Source organism: Bufo gargarizans, chromosome 9, assembly GCF_014858855.1.
Source record: "Bufo gargarizans isolate SCDJY-AF-19 chromosome 9, ASM1485885v1, whole genome shotgun sequence".
NCBI lineage: Eukaryota > Metazoa > Chordata > Amphibia > Anura > Bufonidae > Bufo > Bufo gargarizans.
The window spans coordinates 29284093-29308601 of NC_058088.1; the positions used below are offsets into that span (position 1 = coordinate 29284093).

General features: G+C 47.8%; 1 protein-coding gene across 2 annotated transcripts in view; it reads right to left on the reverse strand.

Moving 5' to 3' along the window:
* Nucleotides 1-21539, reverse strand: part of TMLHE (trimethyllysine hydroxylase, epsilon) — a 61079-nt gene extending 39540 nt beyond the window's left edge. The window contains exon 1 of one of the 2 annotated variants that reach the window (XM_044305964.1): nt 21422-21539. The gene's annotated coding sequence lies outside the window, so the exon portion shown is untranslated. The remainder of the gene's footprint in view (nt 1-21421) is intronic. The other variant, XM_044305965.1, reaches the window with a different exon arrangement.
* Nucleotides 21540-24509: the final 2970 nt, after the last annotated feature.

Genomic DNA, 24509 nt, shown 5'->3' on the forward strand with positions numbered 1-24509 from the left:
AACCACACCATGTCTCCCACACAGTATGCGGGGGGATTAGAGTGTCGAGTGTCATAATGTCTTTTTTGTCGCTCCTTTGCGGTCTTTAGGTTACCTTGTATTGTAAGGGAAGTCTCTCTTAGACATTCGAGATAGTCCTGAACTGCAGGAACGTTCCCGGGTAAGTAATCAGGGGGCAGGTTGGTGGGGTGGAAACCGTAGTTTGCATAGAAAGGAGAGTATTGAGTGGAGGAGTTCATTGAATTGTTGTATGCAAACTCGGCGAGAGGCAGTAGATCGAACCAGTCATCTTGGAGATGGCTGCAATAGCATCGAATGTATTGTTCTAGACACTGGTTTACTCGCTCTGTTTGGCCGTTAGTTTGTGGGTGGTATGCGGTTGACATTCTGTGATCAATTTGGAGGGCTGTGCAAAGTGCCTTCCAAAATTTTGATACAAACTGACTGCCCCTGTCGGAAATAATTACGGAGGGTAAACCGTGCAATCGAAGGACTTGACTGAGGAAAGTTTGGGCGGTTTCTTTGGAAGATGGTAATTTTTTAAGTGGGGAGAAGTGAGCCATTTTGGTTAGTAGGTCGACAGTAACCATGATGGTGTTGCAACCCTCTGAGCGAGGGAGGTCGACTATAAAATCGACAGAGACCATCTGCCAAGGTCTGCTGGGTGTTTCTAGTGACATCAGTAACCCATAGGGAGGCTTTCTGTCGGTTTTGGTAGAGGCACAGACATCACAGGTGGAGACATATTCGTGGATGGATTTGGTCATGTCTGGCCACCAGAATTTTCTGCGTACAAGCTCCAAGGTTTTGGTGATGCCTGGGTGGCCCGCTAGGGGTGTGTCATGCATGAGTCGAATGACAGAAGGTTGCATTCTAGGAGGGATGTAAAGTTTGTCGTTTTTGAAAAGAAATCCATCGGTTGTTGTCAACCCCGGAGGAGCAGGAGGATCCCCTTCAGAGGGAGTATGTTTCAAGAGCTCCTTGAATCCCGTGGTGAGACCCACGAACCGGTTGGCCGGAAGTAGTAGGGCAGGAGGTTCTGTGTCAGTACTCTCCTCGTATAACCTGGAGAGAGAGTCAGCCTTTGTGTTTTTGGAACCTGGTCTGTAAGATATATGGAAATCAAAACGATCAAAAAAAAGGCTCCACCGTACTTGCCTTGCCGACATGGTTTTACAAGTTTTGAGGAACTGTAAATTGCGGTGGTCAGTGTAGATCATGATGGGATGTTTGGCTCCTTCCAAAAGATGTCTCCAGTTGCCCAGAGCATCCTTAATAGCTAGCAGCTCCTTTTCCCCAATGGGGTAATTCTTTTCAGCAGTATTGAGAGTTCGGGAGTAGTATGCAACTGGGTGCAAGGGATCAGAAAGGGATGGTTGTTGCGATAGAACTGCTCCAATGGCGAGGTGGGAAGCATCAACCTCTAGAACAAAATGGAAATCGGGGTTGGGCAATTGGAGTATGGGAGCTGAGGTATATCTCTGTTTGAGTATTTCGAACGCCTTTTGGGCGTCGGAGGACCATGTATAGGGTATTGTAGTACTGGTTAGTCTTGTCAAGGGTTTTACTATCTCTGAGAATTTTTTATGAATTTCCGGTAATAGTTGGAAAAGCCTAGAAATCGTTGGAGTGCTTTGCGTGTGTGGGGCACAGGCCAGGCCTGGATGCATTCCACTTTGGACTGATCCATTTGAATCCCCTGGGGGGAGATGTGATATCCCAGGAAGGAAATGGAAGGCTGTTCGAAGATACATTTCTCTAATTTAGCGAAAAGGGAGTGGACCCGAAGACGGGACAGCACCCATCTTAGGTGCCTCCTGTGGTCGGTAGGACTGTCCGAGTACACCAGAATGTCATCCAAATAGATTACCACGCAGACGTCCAGCAGATCTCGAAAGATGTCGTTAACGAAATGCTGGAACGTTGCCGGGGCATTGCACAACCCGAAAGGCATTACCATGTACTCGAACAGTCCGTATCTGGTTCTGAATGCCGTCTTCCACTCATCTCCTTCCCGGATCCTGATCAAGTTATATGCGCTTCTGAGGTCGAGTTTGGTGAAAATACGGGATGATTGTAACCTCTCGATCAGTTCGGGGATGAGTGGAAGAGGGTAGCGTTTTTTTATGGTAATTTTGTTGAGACCCCTGTAATCAATTATTGGCCTTAATCCGCCATCTTTGTTTTTCACAAAGAACATCCCTGCACTAGCAGGTGAGGTTGAGGGCCTTATGAAACCCTTTTTTAAGTTCTCGTCTAAGTAGGCCTTCAGGTGGACTAATTCGGGTTGGGAAAGCGGATAAATGCGGCCCGTAGGAAGAGGACTGCCTGGAATGAGGTCTATAGGGCAGTCATAGGGTCTATGTGGGGGAAGTGTGGCTGCACCTGATTGGCTGAAAACGTCTTCAAATTCAGCGAGATGGGGAGGTATCCCCGTGGGAGCGATCTGCATGAGTGCAGTGTTTGGATAACAAGTGGAGGTACAGTAGTGGGAATCCAACTGTACCTCCCCTTTAGGCCAGAGGAGAGAGGGTTGGTGCAGTCTGATCCAGGGAAGTCCCAATACTACAGGGAACATGGGAGAGGAAATTACATCAAACATAAGGTGTTCGATGTGACCCTCTCCACAGGCCACGAGTAATGGTTGGGTGTGGTGAGAGATGGGTCCAGAAGGGGATGTGGACCCATCTAAAAAAGTAATTGAGACCGGGTTCTGCTTCAAGGTGTGGGGTATTTTATTGGATTTAACCAGGTGTGAATCTATAAAGTTGCCACAGGCTCCGGTGTCTATCATGGCCTTGACGATAATCCTCTCGGTATCCCACTGTAAGCTGAGAGAAATGTATATGTAAGAATTGCGGTGGCAGAGACTATGTGTCAATTTACAGATATGTATCTCCCTACCTTCTGTCTTCTTTTTAACCGCCGGGCAGTCGTCTACTACGTGGTCAGGGGAGGCACAGTAGAGACATAGGTTCAGCGTGCGTCTCCTGCCTTTTCAGCCGGCGTGAGGGGTCCTCGCAAGGTTCCCAGCTCCATTGGCTCCTCTTTAGGGGTAGATCTGGCTCCTCTTACAGCTGGTGTGGGGGTAAAGACTCTCTCTGCTCTCCGTTCACGAAGGCGGCGGTCAATTGTAACAGAGCGTTGGATAAGGTCGTCTAAGGTGGGGGGTAACTCATCTCGGGCAATCTCATCTTTCAAGGCCTCCGAAAGGCCGAGGCGGAATTGGTTACGGAGGCTGAGATTATTCCACTCCGTCTCCCTAGGCCCACCGTTTAAACTCGGCTATATAATCTTCGACTGGTCGGCGGCCTTGTTTAAGTGCTCTGATGGCAGTCTCTGCGGTCAATTGTTTACTGGAGTCATCATAGAGGAGTGCCATGGCCTCCATGAATCTGGGGAAGGAATCTAGGACCTCATCCTCTTCATCAAAGTAGGTCTCGGCCCAGGCTCGGGGTTCCCCTTTAAGGTAGGAAATGAGTGTGAGAACCTTTATACGGTCATTGTAATAAGTGCGTGGCCGCAGATCAAACATGAGTCTGCACGAACTTATGAACTGACGGAATAGTTTCCTATCCCCGGAGAAGGGTTCGGGGGCACAGACCTTGGGTTCAGGTCCCTCTCTGGGAGGTGCAGCACCTGCGTTTTGGTTAACCAAAGTACGCAATCTTTGGTTCTCCAGCTGCAGGTCCTGCACAGAGGCAGACAGGGTCTCGACTCTCTGGGACAAAGAAACCATATGTCTAGCGAGTTCCGCTGGATCCATCTTACGGGGTGCTGTGATACTGTCACGCCTACAATTTTTCAACAGTGGATCTCAACTGCGGATTTATTAGGATCAATCAGATATGAATCTCAGGCGTCACTCACAACCTCAACGGTGAGTTTGAGATTCTACCATCACGTGATCAGGAGAAAACAACTCTGGACGGCGCAGTTCTATTGCTTCATAGACTGCGGGTAGGTGTTTAGCATACGAGAATGTGGTAGCTGCCGCGGGGTTAACAGAGGCCACTCAACAAGGGACCTACACAGTTATCTCAGCCTGTATGTAAGTAAGGAGAGGTGCTCTCTCACAGAGAGGGTACTTGCGATTGGCAGCGGCTATGCGATGGTGGAGACTCCCTTGGAGACCGTAGTTTCAGGGCAGAGCGGATCCGTCTTCTTGATGTTAGTGAGGAGATGAGAAGGGTCCGGTTCCTAAGCGGGTCCGTCTTCCAGCTGGCAGTGGGGTTACTGGCGCGGGTCCAGTTGCGGTGCGGATCCGTCGCGCAGATGTCAGCGGGGTAGCTGGAGCGGGTCCGGTTGCGGTGCGGATCCGTCTCCCAGATGACAGTGAGGGAGACGTGCAAGCTTCGATCTCTTGATGTCCCAAACACAGGTGGTGAGGCAGCAGGCGTACCGACTACAATCACAGCACGCCATGCCGCCTCACCAGCCCCTTTAAATAGCAGCAGGAAGTGTCATAGGACCTTCTGATTGGCCCGGACGACTTCCGCGTTCCACCGTGGAACGCAGCCGCCGCGTCACAACCTGGAGCCCCCGCGCGTCTTCCGCGTTCCACGGTGGAACGCAAGGAGCGCGGCAGATGAAGAAAAGGCCGTCGCGTCGGCGGCATTACAGGACCTGAGAGTGGGTGATTCTGTGTGGCTGTCCACAAGAAACATTAAGCTTAAGGTACCTTCTTGGAATTTGGGGCCAAGATTTATTGGTCCTTATAAGATCACTTCCTCAGGCTTTGAAAATTCATAACGTATTTCATAAGTCGTTGTTGAAGAAATGTGTCAAACCTGTTGAGCCATCCTCCTTGTCTCCCGCTTCTGTCATGGTGGACGGTAATTTAGTATTTCAGATCAACAGGATTGTGGACTCCCGAGTTCTCCATAGATACCTCCATTATCTCGTCCACTGGAAAGGGTACGGACCAGAGGAGAGGATGTGGGTTCCAGCAGCCAATGTTAATGCTAATTGTCTTGTGAAGGCCTTTCAGAGAGCTCATCCTGATAAGGTCAGTCCTGGGTGCCCGGAGGTCAACCGTAGAAGGGGTCCTCTGTGGAGTTCCTGCTTGTCCATCTCACTACAAAAATTAAGTGTCGCGTTTGTTCGTGTTTTGTTTTCCCATTCTTGTTGGTTGTTACTAGGGAGACGCTTGTATCTTAATCTGGGAAGGAACGGGTTGTCTCAGCCCTGCCAATATCTTTAGGGATCTTTAGGGTCTCCAGGGTCCCAGGTTCCAGGGAATGGGCATTCTTACCTTCAAGGGGTGCCCATATGGTTAGGAATCAGGGCCAGGAGTAGGGTTCTCTAGGAGGTGACCTTTTCCTTTCCCTAGCGTTGAGGCCTAGTGGCTTTCCCTTTCCCTCCTGGTTGTCAGTGTGGTGTTTCCTCATATACCTCATCCGTGACACCTGCTTATCACTGTTTATAGTATAAGGACTGGAGAGAACATAGGGGAATTGAGAACTGATTATCTATCACCTCTAGAACACCTTGCTTATCACAGTTTATAGTATAAGGACAGGAGAGAACATAATAACAGAATATTTTTAAGCTTTAGTCAGTCAGTAAATTTCGACTACCCACAAAACTAGCCTCGACCCCGACTCCACAGCTTGTGTAATCCTAGCACCCACCTCTATATGATCACTATATGAGGGTGATGCCGTCTTTGTATAGTGGGCTTTGTACAGTAATAGTATGGTAATATGATTTAGTCACTATTTAAAGGTATTGTTAGTGTTTATGGTGTGGCAATACAAGGGTTGGGGGCATATACAATGTTTAGTAGAGCATAACACGGCACTCACCCGTGAGTAAGAATCTTCTTACTTTATTACTTTCTGCGGGTTACATAAACATGAACATCTAGGTGACAGACGTTTCGTGCATACCTGCACTTCGTCTGGCCTTCCCACACAAACTGTGGCACGCCCCTTAAAGTCACTTAATTACCACATTATACAGCACATGATACAAATCATAGCACTAAAAACAAAGATAAAAATGTGTATCAGAGACCGGGAATTTCACCCTAACTTTAAAGTATTGCAAGATATTTCATAAAAACACACTAAGGTCATTCCTGTCATTTAACCCTAGAGAGCCCAAAACTCTGGTTTTTATGATAATTTCTGCCTCCTTTTGCAATAAAATTCTTTCTCTATCTCCTCCTTTTGTTAGCTGTTCTAAATGAAACAAACCACAAAACTGCATTTGGCCAATATCGCCTCCATGTTGCTCGCACATGTGGTCGATTAATCTCGGTGCTTCCAATTAGTTTTAAGTGAGCGTGTATGCTCGCCAAAGGGAACCTGCATCGCCCTGATTGTTTTCCCTATATAATATAAACCACATGTGCATATAATGGCATACACTACATAGTTAGTCTTACAGATAAAAACACTTCTTTAAAAAAAATTCACTATTGCCCAATTTTACATATGATCCCTTTAATAAATTGTTGCAAAAACGACACTGACCACAACGATGATTACCCTTTGGCATCATGCGTCTTAACCAGTTAGGTCGCTGTTCAGACGCCCACTTTCGCTAACCTGTTCCTGGCGGAATTTGAAGATGACAAGACTTATGATATTAGGAATCCATATGTACAGTATATCAAGTTATATTTGAGATACATTGATGACGTGTTTGCGGTTTGGTCAGGGTCGGAGGAGGAATTCACCAAGTTTATGACATACCTAAATAATAACAATTGTAATATGTTTTTTACATCACAGTTTGGAGGTAATGTCCTACAGTTTCTAGATGTTGAAACAGATAAAAGAAGGAATGATTCATACTAGAGAATTTAGGAAGAGTACAGCTACTAACTCCTTATTGTGATATGATAGTGCCCACCCTGCATACATTAAACATATACCTGTAAGATTAAGGCTACTTTCACACTAATGTTTCTGCTGGATCCGGCAGGGCTCAGTAAAAATGCTTCTGTCACTGATAATATAACTGTCTGCATCCGTTATGATTGGATCCGGTTGTATTATCTTTAACATAGCCAAGACGGATCCGTTTCTATTGTGGCAGATTGTGGCAAAGAAAATGGATCCGTCCCCATTGACTTGCATTGGGGGTCATGCCGGATCCATCTTGCTCCACATCGCAGGACGGAAAGCAAACTACAACATGCTGCGGTTTGCTCTCCGGTCTGGCGACGCAATTGAACGGAACAGAATGCATTTTGGAGCATTCCGTTCTGTTCAGTTCAGTTTTTCCCCCATTGACAATGAATAGGGACAAAACTGAAGTGGTTTTTTTCCCGGTATTAAACCCCTATAATGGATCTCAATACCAGAAAACTATAATGCTAGTGTGAAGGTAGCCTAACTATGTAGTGTATGCCATTATATGCACATGTGGTTTATATTATATAGGGAAAACAATAGGGAGATGCAGGTTCACTTTGGCGAGCATACACGCTCACTTAGAACTAAGGTGGGAGCACCGAGATTAATCGACCACATGTGTGAGCAACATGGAGGCGTTATTGGCCAAATGCGCACTGGCGTAACTATTGGGGTCGCAGTGGTCGTGTTTATGACTAGGCCCCTAAGCGCGGGCCCTGAGAAGAGAAGACAGCCAGGGCACGGAGAGTGGCGGCAGGAGAGGCAAGTTATTTTATTATTTTACAGTTTGATCTGAGGTCTGATATGGAGGTCTAATGGGGGGTCTGGAGAGGTCTCACTGGGCCCCCTGCTTCAGCTGAGCATCCGAAGAAGCAAACGGCGGCCAGCTGAACAGCTGCACTTTACAATGCAGTGTACGGTCACCTCCCTCACTTGTAAGAGAAATCATTACCTAGTGCTGACAGGACCTGCGATAATGTCAGATGCAGGAGGCGGAGCTCAGCAGAGAAGAGGAGATGAAGGACCTGCGATGACCTCACCATCATGTGACCAGAACAGGAGGCGGAGCTCAGCAGTGCAGTAAAGTGATGAAGAAGAAGAACAAGACCAGCCATGCATGTGAAGTAGTATGGATTCAATATAAGTGCCAGGAAAATTCTGGGAGTTGTAGTCCTCTCCTCTTATACCTCCTTTTATGTAATGTCAGAGTACATTACAAGAGGCGGTACGAGGAGAGGACTACAACTCTCAGCATGTCCAGGCCATTATTATATAATATCAGGGTACATTACAACACCCTGGATATGCTGGGAGTTGTATACCGCCTCTTATAATGTACTCTGATATTACATAATAACTGCTTGGACATGCTGGGAGTTGTAGTCTTCTCTTATACCTCCTCTTGTAATGTACTCTAATATTACATTATAACGGCTTAGACATGCTGGGAGTTGTAGTCCCATCCTCTTATACGTCCCCCTGTAATGTGCTCTGATATTAACTGCTTCCCGACCGCCGAACGCACGGATGCGTCCGGAAGGTGGTTGATTCATTCCTCCTGGACGCATCCGTGTATCCTCTCGCGAGACACGAGATTTCGGTCTGAGCCGGGCCGGCAAAAGTTAAAGGAGTATGCGCATCGCGGGCCGGCAAAAGTTAAAGCAGTATTTCGTCAGCAACCTGCCAGCCAATGATCGTCGCTGGCAGGTTGCTGATTTTTAAAAAATCGAATCAGAAGCCAGCTAACACATCATATTAGTAAATATGATGTGTTATATGGCTTCCCTGCTCCTCTGCTGGTCCTTTTCGTCGGTTGGATCCAGCAGAGGAGCAGGCTTCACAGTGAGTACACCAAACACTACACTTTAGCCCCAGATCACCCCCTGCACCCCAATTAACCCCTTGATCACCCCTTCTTGCCCCTGTCAATCACTAGTGAAAGTGAAAAAAGTGATCAGTGTAAACTGTCAAATTTTTTTTTCACTGGTATTGACCGTTAGGTTTTAGGATAGTTTAGGCCCCTTGGTTAGGTAGTTTAGGGATCAGTTAGCGCCCAGCCCACCGCACCGCAGTCCGTTATTCGCTGATTAGCGTATCGCTAATCAGCATTTGTACTTTTATAGTATCTGGAAGTGATCAAAACTGATCACGGTCAGATCTATAATAGTATTAGTGTCACTTTAGTTTGCCCTCCACCCAAAACGCAGTGTTTGCCCGATCAGGCCTGATCGGTCGTCCACACGTGCGTTCACCCACGCCCGCCCCGCCGCAGTGACAAAATTATTTATTTTTTTGATCACTGCACATTCACTTTACAAGCGCTGCGGCGATAAAAAAAAAATCAGTTTTGATATTTTTTATCAACCGCAGCGGCCTCCGGTACTTCGCTAGCCTCCCATTTGTAAGACAGGCTTGCTTTTTTTCTTGGGTAGTCTCAGGGAATACCCCTAAATTTAGTTGCCCAAATGTCAAACAGGGGGTATTCTTCTGAAGAGGCCTACAGGCTTGTGACCCAGTCGGATGAGGAATGGGAACCCTCCTCTGATGAATCTAGCGGGTCAGAATATGAACCTGTAGAAAGCAGTGGCTCTCTGACCCAAAGTTCGGACGAGGAGGTTGAGGTCCCTGATACCACCAGGCGTACCCGGCCCTGTGTTGCTAGGCCACAGGTTGCGCAGGATCCGCTTCAAGGGCAGCAGAGTGGGGCTGGCGCTGTCGGATTACATGGTGAGGCATACACCAGCAGCGCAGCCCATCCTGGACCTAGTACCAGCACTGCCGTAGAACATGGTGAAGTGGCGAGCACCAGAAGGGCAGTTGAGGCTGGTACGGTGGCACGTGCATTAGTTACCCCGTCGCAGCCATCGCAGACGGGCCCGTAGACCCCCTAGAATCCCTGAGGTGCTGGCAAACCCCGATTGGCAGTCCCCAACTTCAGCCGCACCATTAGTTCCCCCTTTCACTGCCCAGTCTGGAGTTCGGGTTAAGACAGCTCAGATCGGTTCGGCCCTGGGATTTTTTGAGCTGTTCTTGATTGCGGAGCTCTGGGACTTAGTTGTGGCAGAAACAAATCGGTATGCCACACAATTTATAACCGCCAACCCGGGAAGCTTTTATGCCCAGCCTTTCCGGTGGAAACCAGTCCAAGTTTCCAAAATAAAAAATTTCTGGGCCTTCTCCTCAACATGGGTCTAACTAAAAAGCATGAATTGCGGTCATATTGGTCCATGAACCCGATTCATCACATGCCAATGTTCTCTGCTGCTATGTCCAGGACACGATTTGAGACCATCCTGCGTTTCCTGCACTTTAGCGACAATAGCACCTCTCGTCCCAGAGGCCACCCAGCTTTTGACCGGCTCCACAAAATTCGGCCACTCATAGACCACTTCAGATTTGTATACCACAGAGCAAAACATCTGCGTAGACGAGTCCCTAATACATTTTACCAGGCGCCTTGGCTTCAAACAATACATCCCAAGCAAGCGCGCCCGGTATGGGGTCAAATTGTATAAGCTCTGTGAAAGGGCCACAGGCTATACCCACAAATTTCGTGTCTATGAGGGAAAAGATCAGACCCTGGAGCCGGTCGGTTGCCCTGACTACCTGGGGAGCAGTGGGAAGACAGTCTGGGACTTGGTGTCACCCTTATTTGGCAAGGGGTACCATCTTTATGTGGACAATTTCTACACAAGTGTGGCCCTCTTCAGGCATTTGTTTCTAGAACAGATTGGCTGCTGTGGCACCGCGCGAACTAGTCGCGCAGGCTTCCCCCAACGGCTCGTTACCACCCGTCTTGCAAGGGGGGAGAGGGCTGCCTTGTGTGAAATGGAGAGACAAGCGTGACGTTTACATGCTCTCCTCCATTCACGCAGACACGACAATACAAATTGAGTGAGCAACCCGTGTCATTGAAAAGCCCCTCTCAGTCCACGACTATAACCTTCACATGAGAGGGGTGGACTTCAATGACCAGATGTTGTCTCTGTATTTAGTTTCCCGACGCACCAGACGCTGGTATAAGAAGGTGTCTGTATATTTGATTCAATTGGCTCTGTATAATAGTTTTGTTCTCTACAGTAAGGCTGGGAGAACTGGATCCTTCCTCAAATTTCAGGAAGAGATCATCGAGAACCTCCTGTATCCAGGAGGTTCCGTGGCCCCATCCACCAGTGTAGTTAGCCGTCTACACAAGCGACATTTCCCCAATGTCGTTGCTGGTACCTCAACCCATCCGTCACCCCGAAAAAAAATGTTGTGTCTGTAGCAGGAGTGGAATAAGGCGTGACACCCGCTATTTCTGTCCTGACTGCCCTGACCACCCTACCCTATGCTTAGGGGAGTGTTTCCGGAAGTACCACACATAGGTACACCTAGCATAGGGATCACATCTCACAAGGACAGGCACGCAGGGCTATTAGGGCCCATTTACACACAGAGCTGCTGAAAACCTCTCCTTTCACCTGGGACAAAGTGCATAATGTACTTTGCCACATCTTTGGGCGATTTGCGCTTTGCACATTGTCCCATGGGGAAGGAGAGGTTTGTCCTATAAAGGTAAAAAATAAAAATCAAAAAAAATCACCAGTAAGCAAAAAGGTTAACGTTCAGTTCAAAAAGTTAAAGTTTATATGTTCTGTTCAAAAGTTATTATAAAGTTAATAAAATTTATTGCGTTGCAGGCCTGGTTTTTTCTTTTTTTTTTTTACCTTCCAGGTGGACCAACCGATCGACTAGCTGCAGCACTGATGTGCATTCTGACAGAAGCATTGCGCTGCTGTCAGATTACACACAAGTCGGTGTATGCGCGCTGCAAGACTAGATTTCTCCTCTGCAGTAAAAGATACGTTTGCCGAGGCATATGAGCTGAGGAGGTGGCGGTGTTCCTATGCTTTGGCAAACACTTTGTATATATATATATATAAAAAAAAATCCCGGCTATGATTTATTCATCCACATCGATTGATGTGAATGGAGAAATCTGGTTTGCCAGGGCATACGAGCTAAGTGGGTATGGATGTTGGGCGGAGCTCCTATGTTCTGGCAGACGCCTTTCCCCTCCTTTTTTTTTTGGGCAGAGATTTTTTCATCAACATTGATCGATGCGAATGAAGAAATCTGTGCCGTTCATTTTTTTTCTTTCAGCCCAGAGGCTGAACGGAAAAAAAAATCTCATTACCTGTATGCTCAATATAAGGAGAATAGCAGAAACTCCTAATGCTGGCCATACATGTAATGATTGCGGAGACCCTCAAATGCCAGGGCAGTACAAACACCCCACAAATGACCCCATTTTGGAAAGAAGACACCCCAAGGTATTCGCTGAGGGGCATATTGAGTATATGAAAGATTTACATTTTTGTCCCAAGTTAGCGGAAAGTGAGACTTTGTGAGAAAAAACAAATCAATTTCCGCTAACTTATGCCAAAAAAATAATAATTCTATGAACTCGCCAGGCCCCTCATTGAATACCTTGGGGTGTCTTCTTTCCAAAGTGGGGTCACATGTGGGGTATTTATACTGCCCTGGCTTTTTAGGGGTCCTAAAGCGTGAGAAGAAGTCTGGGATCCAAATGTCTAAAAATGCCCTCCTAAAAGGAATTTGGGCCGCTTTGCGCATCTAGGCTGCAAAAAGTGTCACACATGTGGTATCGCCGTACTTATGAGAAGTTGGGGAATGTGTTTTGGGGTGTCATTTTACATATACCCATGCTGGGTGAGATAAATATCTTGGTCAAATGCCAACTTTGTATAAAAAAATTGGAAAAGTTGTCTTTTGCCAAGATTTTTCTCTCACCCAGCATGGGTATATGTAAAATGACACCCCAATACACATTCCCCAACTTCTCCTGAGTATGGCGATACCAGATGTGTGACACTTTTTTGCAGCCTAGGTTGGCAAAGGGGCACACATTCCAAAGTGCACCTTTTGGATTTCACTGGTCATTTTTTACAGATTTTGATTGCAAACTACTTCTCAGACATATGGGCCCCTAAAATGCCAGGGCAGTATAACTACGCCACAAGTGACCCCATTTTGGAAAGAAGACACCCCAAGGTATTCCGTGGGGGGCATGGCGAGGTCCTAGAATTTTTTTGTCGCAAGTTAGTGGAATATAAGACTTTGTAAGAAAGAAAAAAAAATCCCCCAAAAAATCATCATTTTACGCTAACTTGTGACAAAAAATAAAAAATTCTAGGAACTCGCCATGTCCCTCACGGAATACCTTGGGGTGTCTTCTTTCCAAAATGGGGTCACTTGTGGCGTAGTTATACTGCCCTGGCATTCTGGGGGCCCTAATGTGTGGTAAGTAGTTTGCAATCAAAATGTGTAAAAAATGGCCTGTGAAATCCGAAAGGTGCTCTCTGGAATGTGTGCCCCTTTGCCCACCTTGGCTGCAAAAAAGTGTCACACATCTGGTATCGCCGTACTCAGGAGAAGTTGGGGGAATGTGTTTTGGGGTGTCATTTTACATATACCCATGCTGGGTGAGAGAAATATCTTGGCAAAAGACAACTTTTCCCATTTTTTTATACAAAGTTGGCATTTGACCAACCTCAGATTTGTGTGAATTATTTTTTTTTTTTCAAAAATGAAAATTCCCAGAATATCGGTATTAATTATCGGCTATCGGCCTGAAAGTTCACAAATTATCGGTATCGGCCCTAAAAAAATCAATATCGGTCGATCCCTAATATATTAGCACTTTGGGGGGAAGCGTTATATATTGGAACTAGTGGGAACATTAGAGCCACTGGGAGCATAATGGTTATATTATTACTACTAGAGTACTGCAGGGGCGTTATTATTATTTGACGCAATATGGAGGGCTTTGCTATTAATGGGGGCTATCTTGGGGAGTATTAACACTATTGGGGGGCACCATTACTAATGAGGGCAGTCCGGGTGTATAGTATAGTGTTTGTGGACATGGGGGGAGCACAACAGGCACAGTATTGGGGGTAGTTTCAAGAAGTTCTCTGGGTTTTTTCACATTGATGACCTATTCTTAAATAGGTCATCAATATTAGATCGGCAGGGGTCTGACACCCGGCACTCCCGACGATCAGCTGTTTGAGGAGACGATGTGCGCCCGTGCCGTCTCCCTTCTCTCGTCCGGCTCTGCTGCTCTATGTCTATGGGAAAGCAGCAGAGAACCGCATGCGCCGTCTCCTCAAACAGCTGATCGGCGGGGGTGTCGGACGTCGGACTGTGTTTTTAGAACATTATTACATGATGTAGACCCCATTTTTTTATTTTGCCCAGGGCCACATTTTGTCTAAAACTGGCCCTGCCTAGATGTTTATATCTATGAACTTGCAGAAAGCAATAAAGCAAGAAGATTTTTCTCCCGGGTGAGTGCCATGTTATGCTCTACTACACATTGTATATGGATTCTTTAAAGACACAGAGCACCACTAAGGAATATGTGGGACTAGAGATCCAAGCACTGACAGCAGCATATGCAGAGCAGTTCCAGTAGTGCCAGCAGGGGCGTATCTATCACGAGGCAAACAAGGCATTTGCCTAGGGCGGCACTTGCCAATGGGGCGGCAAAATGCCTTGTTTGCCCCTTGTCCCATCAGTCTCATCTGCCTCCGGTATATTCAGAAGATCCGATGGTATATTCTAACCCCCAGGCGTTCCCATGGTGACGGGGACGCTTGCCTGGGGGTTAGAATATACCATCTGATCTGAGTTTTCACGCTCTCAGTGAGAGCGTGAAAACACAAATCCGATGGTATATTCTAACCCCCAGGCGTTCCCATGGTGACAGGGACGCTTGCCTGGGGGTTAGAATATACAGGGCCCCGCCGCTCACAGGAAAACATTTAAAAACAAATCAGTAACCTAAACTTTATTCATTAGTGATGTCTTACTGTATACCTTACTCTGTCTTTCAGCTCCGGTAACAGCAGGCAGTGCGGGCGGGCGGCGCTCACTCACTGACGTCACGCTCCTGCGCCGCCTAGTGGGAGGAGCAGGCGCGTGATGTCAGTGAGTGAGCGCCGCCCGCCTGCACTGCCTGCTGTTACCGAAGCTGAAAGACAGAGTAAGGTATACAGTAAGACATCACTAATGAATAAAGTTTAGGCTACTGATTTGTTTTTAAATGTTTTCCTGTGAGCGTCAGGGGGAGGAGGAATCTGTGAATGGCACCGTTTAGGGGAGGGGGGGAATCTGTGGATGGCACTGTTTAGGGGAGGGGGGGGAATCTGTGGATGGCACTGTTTAGGGGAGGGGGGGGGAATCTGTGCATGGCACCGTTTAGGGGAGGGGAGGGGAGGAGGAATCTGTGGATGGCACCGTTTAGGGGAGGGGAGGGGAGGAGGAATCTGTGGATGGCACCGTTTAGGGGAGGGGAGGAGGAATCTGTGGATGGCACCGTTTAGGGGAGGGGGGGAATCTGTGGATGGCACTGTTTAGGGGAGGGGGGGGGAATCTGTGGATGGCACTGTTTAGGGGAGGGGGGGGGAATCTGTGGATGGCACCGTTTAGGGGAGGGGGGGGGAATCTGTGGATGGCACCGTTTAGGGGGGGGGAATCTGTGGATGGCACCGTTTAGGGGAGGGGGGGAATCTGTGGATGGCACCGTTTAGGGGAGGGGGGGAATCTGTGGATGGCACCGTTTAGGGGAGGGTCTGTGGATGGCACCATTTAGGGGAGGAGGGGGGTCTGTGGATGGCACCGTTTAGGGGAGGGGGGGGAATCTGTGGATGGCACCGTTTAGGGGAGGGGGGGGGAATCTGTGGATGGCACCGTTTAGGGGAGGGGGGGGGAATCTGTGGATGGCACCGTTTAGGCGAGGGGGGGGGGAATCTGTGGATGGCACCGTTTAGGGGAGGGGGGGGGAATCTGTGGATGGCACCGTTTAGGGGAGGGGGGGGGGGGAATCTGTGGATGGCACCGTTTAGGGGAGGGGGGGAATCTGTGGATGGCACCGTTTAGGGGAGGGGGGGAATCTGTGGATGGCACCGTTTAGGGGAGGGGGGGAATCTGTGGATGGCACCGTTTAGGGGAGGGGGGGAATCTGTGGATGGCACCGTTTAGGGGAGGGGGGGAATCTGTGGATGGCACCGTTTAGGGGAGGGGGGGGAATCTGTGGATGGCACCGTTTAGGGGAGGGGGGGGAATCTGTGGATGGCACCGTTTAGGGGAGGGGGGGGGAGTCTGTGGATGGCACCGTTTAGGGGAGGGGGGGGGGGGGAGTCTGTGGATGGCACCGTTTAGGGGAGGGGGGGGAATCTGTGGATGGCACCGTTTAGGGGAGGGGGGAATCTGTGGATGGCACCGTTTAGGGGAGGAGGGGGGGGATCTGTGGATGGCACCGTTTAGGGGAGGGGGATCTGTGGATGGCACCATTTAGGGGAGGGGGATCTGTGGATGGCACTATTTAGGGGAGGGGGATCCGTGGATGGCACTCTTTAGGGGGGATCTGTGGATGGCACATAGGAAGGGGTGGGGTTTAGAGAGAAAGGGGTTTGGCCTTGACAGGAAGGGGTGGGTCAAATTTATATTAGGGGGGTGCCCGAGTTTAGTCTCGCCTAGGGCAGCACAAAACCAAGATACACCACTGAGTGCCAGTCTGCTTCTTTACAAGGGTTGGGGGCCACTCAGGCCTCAGATGTGTGTTTGCCATCCCTGTACTGAACTCCTAACCAGGGGCGTACATAGAAATCATTGGGCCCCATAGCAAGAATCTGAATTGGGCCCCCCTACCTCCGCCCACTACCCACCCCTGGCCCATCCCACCACCTGCCCACTACCCACCCCTGGCCCATCCCACCACCTGCCCTGGCTCCTCCGCTGCCACCCCCGATTGTATTCCAGAGAATGAAGGGCACAGGTCAGTTTTGCAGCAAAGGGAACACCGTAGGAACAAAACCCATAAAATGGTGGAGGAATAGTTTTTTTTAATTCCACCCCGTTTGGAATTTTTTGCCTGCTTCCCACTACATTGTATGCCATATTAAAGTACAACTTGTACCACCAAAAATAAGCCCTCATATGGATATGTGAACGGAAAAATTTATGGCTCAAGGAAGATAGGGAAGAAAAATTTAAATGCAAAAACAAAAAAACCTTTGGTATCTTAATGGTTAAAAGGGTTATCCAACCCTTATTATGCCCCCCAAAATGCCGGGCACCACATACAGGTAATACTTATGCCTGGGAGGGGGATGCAGTGGCGGCAGTACAGTCTTCGGGAGGGATGTGGGTGCTGGTAAGTATAACCTGTATGAGGTGCCCGGGCATTTGGGGGGGCATTATAGGGGTTGGATAACCCCTATAACTCCTTTCTGTTGATGCTTAGTTTGCATAACCCTGTAAGGTGACTGAGTGGGAATGTGCTGCTGTGCTGGCTGGGCACACCGTCCTCTATCAGCAAGCAGAGTTTATGGGGGAGGGAAAGCACACTGTCCTAAGTCCTCTATCTATGAGCCTACAGTGTCCCCCCCCAACCCCACAGGAAATCTGCTTGCTTGCTGCTGCCCTCCCCCATCAAGAATACCCACATGAACTTTTTTTTTTACTCTTCTTACTGTGGGAAGCTCGGCTGTGGCACACATCAGGGGCAGGCAAGTGTTTATTGATGCTGGGGTGTGTGTGGCCTGGCTATGTTCAATGACCAACTGTTTTCCAGTCCGGTCCGGTGGGTGGCTGATGAGGCAGGAAGGCAGCGCGTTAGCGCGGTATACAACTGCTGCGCCCTCAAAGTTCTGTCTACTTGAGCCTGCTGTGCTTGAGCTTAAAAATTGCACTGCTTAAGGCCCCCTGCACACAAACGTGTGCTTCCTGTTGCCGTATTGCGGACCGCATTTGCAGATCTGCAATACACGGGCGCCGTTCCGTGGGAATTCCGCATCACGGATGCGGAATGGTCGGAACGGAAGCACGGAACGTAACCCCACGGAAGAACTACGGAGTGCTTCTGTGGGGTTTCGTCCCGTACTTCAGTTCCGCAAAAAGATAGAACATGTGCCTATCTTTTTGCGATCCGCTGCGGCTGCTCCACGGACTGTGCTCGTGCATTGCGGCCTGCATTTTGCGGGCTGCAGCACGACCACGGGGTGCACACGTTCGTGTGCAGGGGGCCTAATGCTGATTGGCCAGTGTGCAGTGCATCAGCGCCCATGAGAGAGCGCTTATTGCTATGCTGTGTAGCTAGGAGCCTGGATGGACTGGTAAGACAGGGAGGGTCTGGACTCAGGACATCAGCGGCGCGTGGGAGGAAGGGGGGCCCTGACTGAGCATAGGTCAAGCAAGCAGGGCCCGGAACAGAACATAAGCAAAGTGGGCGGGGCAGAGGTCGCAATAACGCCTGTACAAGCGTCATAGACGCCTGTTCAGGCCATTTTACTCCCTGGAAAAAGTCTAAGGCGTACCGATACGCCTTAGACTTTTCACTGCTATTCATCAGCGCAGTGAGCGCTGTGAACGGCACAGGCAGCGCAGCGATGCTGCTGCTGCCTGAAACAACCAATAACAAGGCTCCTTAAAGTAAGGAGCTTTTTTATTGGTCAGTTTGAGAGGGCTGCCTAGCTTATGGCACACCGCTCTGAAGGGAGGAAGGAGGCACTTCTGCTGGGTGTGGTAGTGAAGAGGGCCTCAATAGAAGGTCTAGGGGACCGTCTTCACTACGGCGCTCAGCAGTGAGGAAAAGTGGCTGAGCACTTCAGACTCCTGCTTATAGAAGTCAGCGGGGGTCCCAGCACTGGACACGCCAACAGGAGACCTCCATACAACCTCCATAACTGACAGATCTGTCACCTGTAGACCTCTACCTATGTCACTTGTCAGCTTTCTTATGAATCCATCAAGGATTTATTGCAGCATGTTCCATCAGATGCTGAGCTAGACATATTGTTTGCTATAAGGATTTCTTCTGTAATGCGGAGCCGCATGGCGGCACATGGTGCTACAAGGACTGCATGTGGACATTTACAGCCTCCAGGACATACAGCCCCTCTGCCAAGTGCATGAAGTCTTCGATATAAAATTGTATAATTCAATAACCACAGAGGTGGTGGCAATTTTGTGGCATGAGATAGGGCAACAGGGTCATGGAAGACGAACTCCCCTTTATAGCAAGATCAAGCATAACAAAATAGATCAGCCTCTAGATCAGGGATCAGCAACCTCCGGAACTCCAGCTGTTTTGAAACTACAACTCCCAGTATCCTCCTTTCACTTCTTTGGGAGTTACAAGAACAGCTGAGCAAGTGTGCATGCTGGGTGTTGTAGTTTCACAGCAGCGCTGGAGTGCCAAAGGTTGCTGCACCCTAGATCAGTGGTTATCACTGCGTGATGACATCATCCAGATCCACAACATGTGACTGTGGCGGTGCAAGGTATGTGCCCGGGTCTTTCGCTTGTGCCCTTGGCACCAGCATGCACCACCATCCATTGTGCCTGTGTCCTGCTCCGCCAGTGCCTCAGGTCTCTTCAGAGTCTACCAACAGCCCCGGTGGCACCGACATACCTACCTGACAGCTCATCTACAAGGACGTAACTTTGGAGGGCAGCAGCAATGGCCACGTGATGGATGGCATACCCCAGTGACCAGCGGCACAGAAACAGCAGCAAAAATTAAAGGGATTGTCCCAAGATCAACACTTATTTACCTATCCATACTTGACCCAGAGAACACTAGACCATGGTTACCAAGGTGGGACCCCCAGCAATCATGTACTTGAAGGGGACATGTCTGTTTAAGGTACTTTCACACTTGCGGCAGGACGGATCCGGCAGGCTGGTCTCCCTGTCGGATCCGTCCTTCCGCTGTTTCGCCGTATCGCCGCTCCGTCCCCATTGACTATAATGGGGACAAGGGCTGAGCTCCGGCGCAGCACGGCGGTGCACAGCGAAAGCCGCCGGACTAAAAAGTCGGACATGCAGGACTTTTTAGTCCGGCGGCTTTCGCCGTGCTGCGCCGGAGCTCAGCCCCTGTCCCCATTATAGTCAATGGGGACGGAGCGGCGGTCCGGCGAAACAGCGTAAGGACGGATCCGACAGGGAGACCAGCCTGCCGGATACGTCCTGCCGCAAGCGTGAATGTACCCTTAGTAACAACTTGCATTTCCCATGCAATAACAATTCTGGGGAGTCAATTCTTGTGACTCTATATTGTACCATTCCTTTATTATTCCCACTAGAACTTATGAACGAATTGCTACTAGTCTGCAATAAGGGTCCAGCTGGATGTTACCAGTTGACAGCACTGATTGAATAATGTCAGGCTGTGCAGGGACACCCCCATCTGGACCTTCACTGAAAACTGCCAGCAAGTCTTTCATAACTAATAACAGGAATAACAGAGGAATTGTGCAACATAAGGTCATATGTTGTTATTACATGGAGGGGGGGGGGGGGGTACAAGTAGTTTAACGACAGGGGAGAAATATCAATCTTAGGACACACCTAACCGCATCCGCACTTGCTTGCGATTTTCACACAACCCCATTCATTTCTATGGGGCCTGCGTTACGTGAAAAACGCACAAAATAGAGCATGCTGCGATTTTCACGCAACGCACAAGTGATGCGTGAAAATCACCGCTCGTGTGAACAGCCCCATAGAAATGAATGGGTCGGTATTCGGTGCGGGTGCAATGCGTTCAACTCACGCATCGCATCCGCGCGGAATACTCGCCCGTGTGAAACGGGCCTAAAACTGTGACTTTTTAAAGTGAATTTCCACATATGGATTACAGCCATCTGTTGCGTATATTGCTGGGGAAAATCCACACACAGTCAGCATCGAAATTCTGTTAAATATGTATTTTGACACAGAGTTTCCTAAAAATTTTCCACCGTTTTCGTCTAGTGGGGTAAAATACGGGTGCGGTCCTTGTGCCGTCTGCATTTTAATTGCGGACCCATGCTTCTCATGGAACAGTGATCCACATTTTGCAGACATGTCCTGTCTTTTTGCGGCTACGGAAATACAGATGCGGAAGGCACATGGATGAGCCATGTGCTTTCCATCTCAATATGTCTGTTGTGCAAAAAGATAGAACATGTCCTATACTTGTCCGCAAAATGCAGACTCATTGAAGTCAATAGGTACCCAAAAATTGCAGATGCAACATGGAACGTATTCATGTTTTGCAGATCCGGCGATTTGCGATTGTGGGTTTTCCGTCTACAGTTTATATACCCCACATGGACATATCCTAACAATGTGCCACAGAAAAAGCTAGATTTAAAAAATAAAAGCAAGTCAGAAAATAAATTTAAAAGTGGTCTGCAACCTGTGGCTCCCCAGCGGTTGTGAAACTACAGCTCCCAGCAGCTTCTGGCATTCAGGACATGCTGGGAGTTCTAGTTTCACAAAAGAGAGAGAGCGAGAGAGCCACAGCCGTATATGAACACACGATAGAGCAAAGACAACACATGCATGATTGTTACAGCGTATAGATCCTTGCAATACAATTCCCTCACCCCCTGCAGATTAAATTACATACATGCCCTCCCCCGCTTTTAAAATAAGCGTCACATTCACATGCATTACTAAAGCTGGACAAAACAACAAGCAGATCTGCAGCAGACTACCTGGCAAGAGGAGAACCCCTTGGAGACGAGTTACTGCGCTTTACATTTCAACTGGCCAGCACAGTTCTTCACGCTGTAGGCATTGTGGACGTTGTAGTTTCTCAAGGATCTACTTCCTCTTACAGCAAGCATGGCCAGGACTACAATTCCCAGGATGCATTGCATGCACTTCACAAGAGAAGCCATTCGCTGCCCTTGTGACCAACAGAAGGACGCTTTAGGATCCAAGGGAAATGTAGTTTAGTCAGCAGCTCTGGATGATTACTATGCACACGTGGAAACAAAGGTTGAACTATTATTTCCAGGATTCTAAGCGACGTCGGAATAAGGAACTGAGCTGTAAGGGTACTGGCCACACGGTCAGGTTTACTGATGCAGTTTTGGAAGTCAAAACCAGAAGTGAATTCACAAAAGAGGAGACGCTTGTCTCTCTCCTTTATACTTTCTCTCTTTTATGATCCACTCCTGATTTTGACTTGACCGCGTGGTCGTACCCCAAGAAGCTCCCCACTATTCTAGCCTACGCTTACGGGGAACCTTCCCCCAAATTCATCACATGTTCAGTTTGTGCTTTCTTTGACCGGGCGTGGAAAAATGGTTATTAGACAGTACTCCCGCATACCTTGGACTTCACCATGAAACGCTTAATTCCTTATCGTCCTAAGGCAGCATTTTTTTCAATCTTCTGCCCTGCAGCCATAGAAGAGCAGACTAATTAGAAGCAAATGAGTTTACGTAACTAGCACACATTAGACCCTCCTACAACACCCCTTGGAAGATGCAAGGAGATGTTTTTTTTTTACTCTTCTGCTCACACTGGTTTGTATTCTTACTAACCTACCATTTCTTTTTTTTTTTACAGGATCCTTGTTCCCAGAGGTGATCTAGAGAGCGGACATTGTTTTCATCAGAAGTGCACTTGATTACCTCCTTGCTTCTGGCCATATCACAAGGAGTTAACTGTGTCTGGGGGGCACGGCTTGCTCACTGCTGTCTCTGTTCAGACAATGCTGACGCCTGTAGCCTGCTCTGAACATTTGAGGAACTTCTGCTCTTTGAATACTTCTGCCAAATACAGCAATGCCTGTTTCAATCTGGTGTCCTTGTGAAGTGTTGGATGTGACATAGGTTTAAGAGTCACAGGCGGAGATGGTGGTTGCCAAAACTCGTTCTGAACAGGGCAAACATTAGGAACAGCAGCCAATGGTCACTGTGGCAGGCGCAGCACTATAAAGTGCCTTTTGCGCTGTGGCATTAGAAATTTTTTGATATCTGTGACTTTTAGTCTAACCAGACTGTCTATTACTCTGTAATTCCTCTAGCTCCGTTCTATGGAAACAGTAGGTATAAAGAGCACACCAAATGCTTGAAATAACTTCTTTATTAACTTCAACTTTTCTTCATATGTAACACTGCCGCCTCCGCAACAGATAGCCCATCTACATAACACGGGTTGAAAAGGTATCATAAAATTGTGGTATGCATGGGAAGGTGGTTCAACTGTTCAATCTTGTCATTCAACATAAAATGGTGGATATATTTCTCTCTTCAGTATCTGTACTCTCACTTTAAGTTATTTAAGCACTTTATGATCTCTCTGAGAGGTATATCTGAGGTCTACCTAATAGTTCTACTTGCTGAATTTGGTCGCAATTTGCAGTATGCAGTTAGCAGTAACTATTTGCAGATTGGTTGAGTATGATCTGGTATGGCTGTATGCAATTTGGATTGCAATATGGCCATTTGAATGATTGCAATTGTTTGTATGGTATTTGTAGTTTGCAATTGGTGGAACTGTAAGTAAACACATATATAGCTAGTTCAGTATACAGGTCTAATCACAATATTAACAGTAGGAACATTATAATATTTTAAATACCTATTTTGACCTCTCTGCTTCCATAAAACACAGCTCTTAGTGGAGTGAATGTCTGTTCAGCTTCTCTCCTCTGGTGTAATGATTCTAGCAGCTCCTGTTAGGGGAATTTTCCACCCAGGCTGTGTGTGAGGCTGGCTGTGATTCATCAAAACTCTTGCTGTGTGTGAGGCTAGCTGTGATTGGTCAAGACTCCTGCCCAGCAACAAGAGTTTAACTCTATGCTTTCTGTTGTTTCTGCTGTGTCATTGAGCTTCCCTTACATTATATAATGAATCTTAAAGGCATATTATCTTTTCTGCTTCTGTGAACACAATATATAACAGTTATATGACATCCAAACATGAAGTCACTGTAAATAACTCTGCTTTTGTCTTTAACACACAAACATAGGAACTGTATTAAGGTTATTGGCAGGTCTAGCTGTATAAATACACAAGGTATATTAGCAACCTAGGACAGGTCTCAGCTGGCCATCTACACTCCCACCAAAATTACCTATAATTCTATGTTCTTAATGGTAGGACTTAAACATGAATGTAAAGAATTTTCCATTAGGTTCTCAACTTCCAAGTGTCTTTTATCACTCTCAAGTAGAACAACTAACTTCTGTATAGGACATTCCAACTTGAGTGGAGTAGTGAGACCTTTCCCTTTTTTGAGTCTCCTATTTCTAACAACACTCTTCTTACTAGTTTGTCTTCATCCTTTTGAACTTCTAGAACTTTGGCCAATTTCCATTGACTTCTAGGTAAATCTTCTTCTTTCAATAACTTGGACTTTTTCTCTGGGTGTTTGCCATTTACATCTTAGCATCAGATTGGCTAAGTACTCTTTTCTCCATCTTTTCCAAAACTGTTCTGCTAGATATTGAACTCTTTGCCATCTCCTTTTGGCATATAAATCCTGTTTGGTGAACTTGCCAGGAGGTGGCTGTATGTAATCAGACTCAGGCCTCATGCACACGGCCGTTGTTTGGGTCCGCATCCGAGCTGCCGTTTTTGCGGCTCGGATGCTGACCCATTCACTACAATGGGGCCGCAAAAGATGCGGACAGCACCCGTTGCTCCATTCCATGGCCCCCCCCCCCAAAAAAAAGAACATGTCCCATTCTTGTCCGTTTTGCGGACAAGAATGGGCATTTCTACAATGGGACGCCCTTTCTCTTCCTCAAATTGCGGAAAGCACACAGGCTTCCATTTTTTGCGGATC